Consider the following 8,734-nt stretch of genomic DNA (forward strand, 5'->3'; position numbering starts at 1 on the left):
AGTAAAATCATGCACAAACCTATGGTGAGGAATAATTATGAAGCGCTTGCGCCAACAAATAAACGTCTTCTCAGCTTCACCTAAGGTCTTCTCTCCGTCTCCCCCTTCTATTTCTAGAGGCACAATGCCACAACCTTTCTCAACCCTATCAACCGAGACGCTAGCATATCCAGCTGGTACTGGTCGATTATGGATTCCTGGAGTTATTGTTCGGTCGATAGGGTTGACAACACCGATAGCCACCTTTTTTGTTGCATTCCCATCTGGTACATGCAGCTCACAGGTAGTAAAAGCCTCTATGACATCATCCACGGGGAATTGTAGCTTCATGTCATCCTGAAAGGTCCTTGTTTGGTTTTGGTAATTGAGTGACAACTTAGGTGGACTAATAGTGTTTATGTGAGATACACAGGAGATTAGTCCACAGGTGATGATATGATGATGGAGGAGCTCATTGCATATGAGACATGACATGGAGTCATGTGACCAAGGTGGAGAATATCAAGATGAGGCTTGGCTCGATGGACTGGTTGCAAGAGTGAAGGGCAAGTCAGAGGCTTTGAAGCGAGGGACCGCGTATGACGGTGAAGCTTGAGCCAGACTTGGCGCCGATGTACCGAGGCAACGGTGAAGAGCAAGTGAGGTCAAGATCGATGAACCAATACGGTCACGTGATGATATGAAGTGGATCATATCATTTGGTGATTGGTTGGTGCATGTATTGCATCAACATTGGAGGAGATGGAATGGAAAGCGCAAGGCAAAGGTATCACCTAGGGCATTTCCTTTTCACCGGTCATAGGTGTGTAGAGAAGTTTATGACCGGATTTAGGATAGATGGTCGTACTATCAAGAGGGGCAAACTTGTTTGCATATCGGTCATCTAGTGCCACTTGAGCGATCTAACTTTGCATACGTGTTAGGATGAGTGGCGTGGCAAGTTGAGAGGCTAACTCCTTTGGGAAAATGTTTGTGAAAAGCTAACATACTTGCACATGGTGGTGTACACTTGGTGGTGTTGGCACATTTGCAAAGGAGGTGGAGTTCCTAGGGTTGAGAGGGGTGTATGTTTGTGAAAAGCTAACATACTTGCATATTTTCTATTACACCGGTGGGAATTTGGTGAAGTCGTGGGAGTGTTTCTCACTGAGAAACACTCACTGGACGCTGGCCTTTAGCGTCCGGTGTACTGTCGGGTCTGACCAGAGGAAGCAGTGTGCACCGAACGCACCGGAGTGAGTCCGGTGCTCAGCGTCCGGTGTGCGGGCGGTATGACGACCCTCTCTGCGCATGAGTCTGGTGAGCACCGAACGCTCAGGGTGCGTCTGGTGGCTCACGTCCGGTGACCCTGCGAGTTTGCGGAGCTCTCTACGCACGGGTCCGATGTGCACCGGACGCGTCTGGTGCGACACAGTAGAGCGTCCGGTGGTGCAGTGCAGGCGCACGTGCACAGTAGCCGTTGGCGGCAACGGTCGAGTTTAAACGGCTAGTGACACGTGGCTAACGCCTGAGCACCGGACGCTGGGGGTTGAGCGTCCGGTGGCTCCCTGTGAGTCCGGTGCCCACGTGTTTTGTCCAATAAAGGGGCAACGGCTAGTTTAACCCTTGGGGCTATAAATAGAAGTGGTGGCCGGCCTTGGCTGGTGCAGAGCACCATTGAGACTTAGTGTCCATGCTTGGGGAGTGCTAGTAAAGCGTCTAACTCACTTGTGCTTGCAAGAGTGTGAATCAATAGCGAGTGAGTGATTCTAGTCGTGTTGCAAGCCGGTGGTGCTTGTTACTCTTGGAGGTTGCCACCTCCTAGACGGCTTGGTGGCTTGTGACTCCGTTGAAGCACGCAAGAAGATTGTGCGGTGCTCCGGAGAAGAGATTGTGAGGGGTACGTGCTCACCCCGCAGGGATCGCGAAGAGCAACTCTAGTTGAGCGAGACGTGAAGAGCGACGAGTGGTCCGGCCAGGTCAAGTGCTAGAGCTTGTGGTAAGCACTCCACGTAGGAGAGTGTGACTTGTGGGTCACCACTAGCAAGAGGACCGGCGACAAACTTGGAGCTTGTCTCAACGGGGACATAGATTGGTGGCAACCAAGTGAACCTCGGGAGAAAATCATCGTGTCAACATTTGTTCTTCCCGTTGGTTTGCAAGCCCCTAACACAAGCTTGTTCTTACATTCTTATACTTGTGCTTGTGTAGTTGCTCTTGTAATTAGTTAGCTTGTGTAGCTTTCTAGTTACCTTCTTGCTTGTGTAGCTAGTAGTAGTTCCCTTGCGTGACTAATTTAGTTTGTGTAACATTGTTAGTCACATTACTTAGTTTGTGTAGCTAAGTAAGTTGTGCTCTCTAATTTGGCATTAGTTGCCTTGTTATTGAGCTTGCTAGTGAGCTTAGGCTTTGTGCGCTTTGCCTCACTAGTTTGTGTAGGAGCTCCCCCAGTTTGCAAAGTACTAGTTGCATAGGTTTGTGTGACATTGCTTCTAGATTTGGTTAGGTGAGCTCTTGCTAAGGTAGCACCTTGCTTGCTTGTTCAGGGTCTTTTCAAGGTGCTAGAGAACTTAGATAGAGGGGTGTAGTCTTGGCTAGACCGATAGTTTTAATTCCGCATTTGTTTTCGGTTAGCCGGCGTAATAAATTTTAGAAAGGACTATTCACCCCCCCTCTAGTCTGCCATCTCGACCCTTCACATCCTGAAGGTTTGGTACTTTCGTGGATGCGCAGCTGCTTTTCAACTGGCCTAGGGGGCTAACGTTGACCTCAGGCTGTGATGTACCTTGCCCTTTCGTCATTTGACTAAGTGTTGCTTGCACTTGCCTTTTAATCTCCGCCTGCATCCATTCTTCACGAGATTTCTCGCGCTCTTGTGACTGCAGAACAAAAGCTTCCAGCCGGCAGATCTGCCCTGCCTCCTCATCCTTCTTTCTCTAGTGGCTTCTGTAGGTTTCTTGATCAGCTTGGAATGATTGCAGCCACGGAACTACCCCATAGCCTCTTGTACGCCCACCGTGCTCAGAATTTTCAAGCGCATAGGTGAGTTCATCCTTCTCCCTATTAGGCCTGAACTCACCAGATTGAACCGCCTCTCATGCACGGACTAGTCTCTCTGCTGCTCTAGAGATTTCTTGGCCTCAAACTAGCGCCCCGGTGTCTGGGTTCACGCTTCCCCCATGACCGTAGAACCAATGCTTGGAGCGCTCGCTCCAATTCTTTGCTATTGTCTCGGGTGTGACCCCTCTAGCAAGTATCTCCTGTTCCATTCGGTCCCACTTGGGAACAGCACTCTTATAACCACCTGATCCCATATGATGGTGGTATGTCTTTTTACTTGCATTCTCTTTGTTTCTAATGGCTCATTCCTCGCCCTCTTCTGATGTTTTGTACTGCACGAAGTCATCCCAGAAGGCCCTCAGCTTTACATATTGCTTGAGGTTGAAATTTGGAGTCTCGTTTTTCTTGACAAATTTATTGTACAAAGACTTCTTCCAATTCTGGAACAGTACCGCCATCTTCTTCATAGTCCAGTCATAAATTCGCTCCTTCAACTCTTCATCGTTGGTGTCGAAGGTGAAAACGTATGTGACGGCTTTCCAAACTAACTCCTTGTCATGATCAGAGACAAAACTGATTTCAGGAGCACCTCGCTTCTCTCTCCATTCACGAGCACTGATCGGTATTTGATCTCTCACAAGGTATCCACAGTGACTAACATATTTATATGTAAGTTAACCAAGTGGTCTGCCTGTGGCTATCTCAAACTCGGAGATTACATAGCGGCCCTCCAACGGCTTCTTTGGCTCTCGTGGAGGTACGCTTCTCCCCGTAGAGATCGATCCAGAAGGCTACACGTAGATATAGAAACAAAAATACTAAATTGATAACCAAGTAAGTCTAAAACCTAATGTAAGAGATGCATTATATATGTTTACATTTACATACCTCGCCGGTATTTCCTTCTTGTTGCACGACAAGTTGTTGCTTAGGCGCATTGCCCTCTTGTTGCTCAGGGGCATTGCCCTCTTGTTGCTCAGTCGGATTGTCTTGCATGATCTCGTTGTAATTCTGGAACAGTACTGACTACCGTCATCGATCATATTTTGAATGGCATCTTCCATATAATCAGGATCATCATGAGGACGGTCAGCCATTTCTATGTCTGCAACCATATATATATAAGTGCTATTCTACACCCTAGGTGTAGAATATTATTCTACACCAAAGTGTTATACTGAACAAATTTCAGTATTGTTCAGTACCCGTGTTTCAGTATTTCAGTATTTCGCGGTCCTCGATGTACGACTGGATGTATTGCTCAGTATTTTTTCTGCTCAGTTTTGACTCACCTAGGAACAATAGCGCTGTCGTATATATATTTATATATATATAGGGTCGGTATATTGGGAGCCCAGGGCTACAAATAGCTATTGGAAGCCCCAGCTAGCCATCCCACCTAACCCACTACGGAGCTGACATGCGCGCAGGTGGTGGACCCCTTGGGGACCCAACCAATCGAACGCATAAAATCCTAGGTCAGATGCACAGAAAGTTTTTTATTCCGACAATGTATAAAATCTAGTGGTTGCATGAATTAAAATCAATTCGTTACCACATAGAAACCTTTCTACGAGTTAGTCGTTCCACCTAACTGCACCTGCCACGTACTGACACAAGCTGACACATGCAGTCATGTATGCATCCATTCTAATCTCGTCCATTTTTTCTTAATAGTTCCTCAATGAAGCTTTCGATTCAAAAACGGTTTTCACCATTAAACTCCTGATATTTTTGTGCATGACTCAAGATCCATTGTGAATATTTTTTTGAAAAAATTTAAAATTCATAAATTTTAAATTTGAATCATAGCACGTGATGGCCGATTGGATGCGTAGAATCAAGTATCAAGATGCGTAAAAACGTTTTTACGTCGATGTTGCATAGAAATTAGTTGTTGGGTAAATAAAAATTAAATTTGTTATCGCATAAAAACTTCTCTATGAGATAGATATTCCACAAAACAACTGTAATTGTTCATCCTCCTCACTATATGGTGTATAACTAACATAGGAACAATTCATAAAACATAGAGACCGGACGTGTAAAAATATGGAGATGATCTCGTCTTCCTCTAAACTTTAACTTTTGAATCATGGTATGTGATGGCCGATTGGATGCATAAAATCAATGGCCAAGATGCACAGAAAGTTTTTGGTGCTGACATTATATAGAAGTTAGTGGTTGGATGAATAAAAATTAATTTTGTTACCATCTAAAGCCGCGAGATGGACATTTCATCTGACACAACCGTGATTTGAATCATGGCACGTGATGACGATTAGATGCATAGAATCAAATAGTCAAAATGCGTAGAAAAGTTTTTTGCTCCAACGTTGCATAGAAATTAGTGGTTTGGTGAATAAGAATAATTTCATTGTCGCGTAAAAACCCTCCCTTCTGCATATTATTCATTTGAAAAATCGTGACCGCGTCCAACCACACCTTGCTTTCTAGAGAGGATGCATAAGTAATATAGGAAACAATGTTTAGAAACACATAGAACATGAGAACCGCACACATAAAACATAAAAGACGATCTCGTCTTCTCAAAAATTTAAAATTTTGAAAAAATAGCACGTGATAGACGACCAGATTCGTAAATTCAGTGATCAAGATACACTTAAATATTTTTCGTGCTGGCATTACATAGAATTTAGTAATTTGATGAATAAAAAGTGAATTTATTGTCGCATAGAGACAACATAGACCTGCTCCAACAATGTATAGAAACTTATGCTCACAAGCATTAAGAATATAAAAATGCATAGAAGTGCTCCATTGTGTGTATAGAAACTTATGCACACAAGCATAAGAACACTAAATTCAACAAACAAAATGCAAAAAATCCTTGGCCGCGTCATGCTGCTCCTTTGCTATCTTCCATCGAACCGACCACCATCACTGATTCGCACTAGCGCCGCCGCCGTGAACTACACGCCACCAACCGCCACCGATGCTTCATACTAGCACCGCAGCCATGGACTGCATCATCTTTCAAGAATGCATAAATAACTGTTAATATAATGTAGAAAAATATGCTCTAACAATGTATAAAATTGCATTCCAACAATGTATAAAAATATGCTCCAACAAAAATTGTTTAAACATGTCATAAAAACATAAGAAATTCTTCAATCTTGCATAAAAGTTAAGCATATCGAGCAACTGGTGTAAGAAACTCAGCATATCGGGCATTTGTGCAACAGGCGAGGAACCTGGAAAATAAGCATAGAAATCATAGTTTCATCATGCAACAAACTATGATTTCTTGCAACAAACTATGATTTCTTGCATAAAATCATGCAACAAACTATGATTTCTTGCATAGAAACTATGATTTCTTGCATAAAATCTATGCTTGCTAAAAAATCCAACCAAATCTGGAACCCACAACTATCCTACATCACAACAAAAGCATAGGAATATGTTTTTAGCATGCACAGAATCCTTAAAGTGGCAAAGAATAGAAACATGTTTTAATACACAAAGAAACCTTACAGCGGCAAGAAAAACATGTAAATATATTGCAAGCATAAAAAGCTAATAGCTTGTAAAGACATCAAACAAGAAAGATCGAGCATCTCCACATGAATAATCAAACATGAAGCATCTAACCTAGAATCCTAGATACTAGTGCATCTGTCATTCCTAACAAAAATTGAGCTACAGTCTAAAATACTCACCTAATGCATGAATAAAACCTATGCAAACTAAGCATAGAATCCTACAAACTAAGCATGAATAACTTGAACAATCAAGAACTGCAAGCACACAAAATTGATATGTGTCATGTTCTAAATCTGCAAAAGAAACAATCAAATTGAACGAGTGGGTGCATAGAAACATGAATAAAAGTTTTTTATCAGGTCTAAAACACAGTCTCGCCATGCGTAGAAAACTATGCGTGCAAGCGAAGTAACTGACTAGGTACTTGGCCAAGAGCAACTCTAGCTAAAATCAGATCACACATGAATTGAATGCATAAAAAGCTAACTCATCAAGCATAGAACCAAAAAAATAATATTTCAATTTCATAGCAGACACTAACGCAAGCATAGAAAGTACTGCTATGAGAGTTAATAAGCTTCACCTTCTCCAATTAAGTGCACAAGGGTCAAAATCCTCATGAGTTACGAAACACAATCAAAATTATGCATCCTAATATAATTATTGGCAACCAAGAATCACAAATCCAGTGACCAAACAAATGCTCTATGAACCATGCATAAAAAAACTATACATACAAGCAAATTAACCGACTAGATACTTCCCTAAGAGCAACTCCAGCTAAAATCACATTACACACATGAATTGAACGCATAAAAAGCTAACTCATCAAGCATTGAAAAAAAATAAGATTTCAATTTTATAGGAGACACTAACGCAAGCATAAAACTACTGCTAGGAGAATTAATAAGCTTCACCGTCTCCACTTAAGTGCACACGGGTCATCTAGAAATAGGAAAGTATTCTATAAACGAAGGCACAACAATATATCAATCCACTTAATAGAAATTAACATAAGAGAAATTAACATGAGAGAATTAATTGCACATCAGTTGAGTAAATATACATACAAAGCCAACAACCCTGAGTGCTTAAAAAGCAATAATAATATTCATAAAAATTAGCTTATCAATTGCATAAAAAACTACACAAATGCATTGCAATTCACACCTAAATTTGCATACATGAGAAAATTTTTTGAATTTGGGATTTACACCTCTGTATGCCATTCACGAGCCTATCAGCCTTCTCGCAAGGATCCGCCGCTGGTGCTTCATTGGCCACCGCAGCCGCTGCCAGTCTGGATCTGGGAATAGTAGTGAGGACGCGTAGAAAATGAGGACGCGCAGAATGCTCTACCACCATCGTGGCCTCCTTAGCTAGCTGTTTGACGACCTCGCAGATCTGCCGATCTGTGGCCAAAAGGATGGAAAGAGAAAAACTGAGAGAGGGAGCAAGATGCATATAACAGAAATGCAGGACAGGAAATCTCACAGGAGGAAAGATCCATACCGAGCCAGTAACACCATCGTCGGGAGGCACTGTCCGCGCTGGGCAGGCCACCATCGCCGGTGGTGCGCGAGCCATGCCGTGGCTGGTGACTTGGTGAGGGCGAGCCGGCGAGGCCCGCCACGGCGTGTGGTGGATCCACAACCACGCCTAGCATGGAGGTTGCTGAGGGCTATGTGCCTGCGGATCGAGTCTCGTGGAGGACCTTGCCGTCACAGTTCGAGGAACGCCGCCCGGGGTCACAGCTGGGGACCTTGCTGTCGCCGTCCCTCTCTACCACGTGCTGCAGTCCGTTCACCGTAGTCATCCCGCGCGCTGCCACAAGCTCCAGAGCACCGTCGCCGTTGCTATCCCGCGCGTGATGGCCTCGTCGCGCGCCCGTTGTCCGCGCTCCAGGCGGTGGCCGCGCGCGCTCCAGGGGCGGCCGCGGCGCTCCAGAGGCGACGGGCCACGCCGTGGGTAGGAAGGGCGGCCGGGGCCGGTTGCCGCGTGACCGGGGGGAGGCGGGCAGGCGGGGGGGTGAATGGCCGGATGGCGAGCGGCGGCTGGGTGGGCATCTTGCAATTAGGGTTTAGTTTATATACCGTGATGATGGGCTGATGCGGCTAGGTGGACTGAGATGGGCTTGTCAGGATGGGTTGTTGGATGACTAGATGGTTTGGTCGGATCAACTAGG

General features: G+C 44.4%; 1 long non-coding RNA gene across 1 annotated transcript; it reads right to left on the reverse strand.

The window, feature by feature from the left end:
- Positions 5,640-7,933, reverse strand: LOC110431798. Its single transcript, XR_002449265.1, has 2 exons — positions 7,766-7,933; positions 5,640-6,033 (listed from the first exon to the last, which is right to left on the reverse strand). It is a non-coding gene; the product is annotated as an uncharacterized LOC110431798 (long non-coding RNA).

Source organism: Sorghum bicolor, chromosome 1 (genome assembly GCF_000003195.3).
Source record: "Sorghum bicolor cultivar BTx623 chromosome 1, Sorghum_bicolor_NCBIv3, whole genome shotgun sequence".
Taxonomy (NCBI): Eukaryota; Viridiplantae; Streptophyta; class Magnoliopsida; order Poales; family Poaceae; genus Sorghum; species Sorghum bicolor.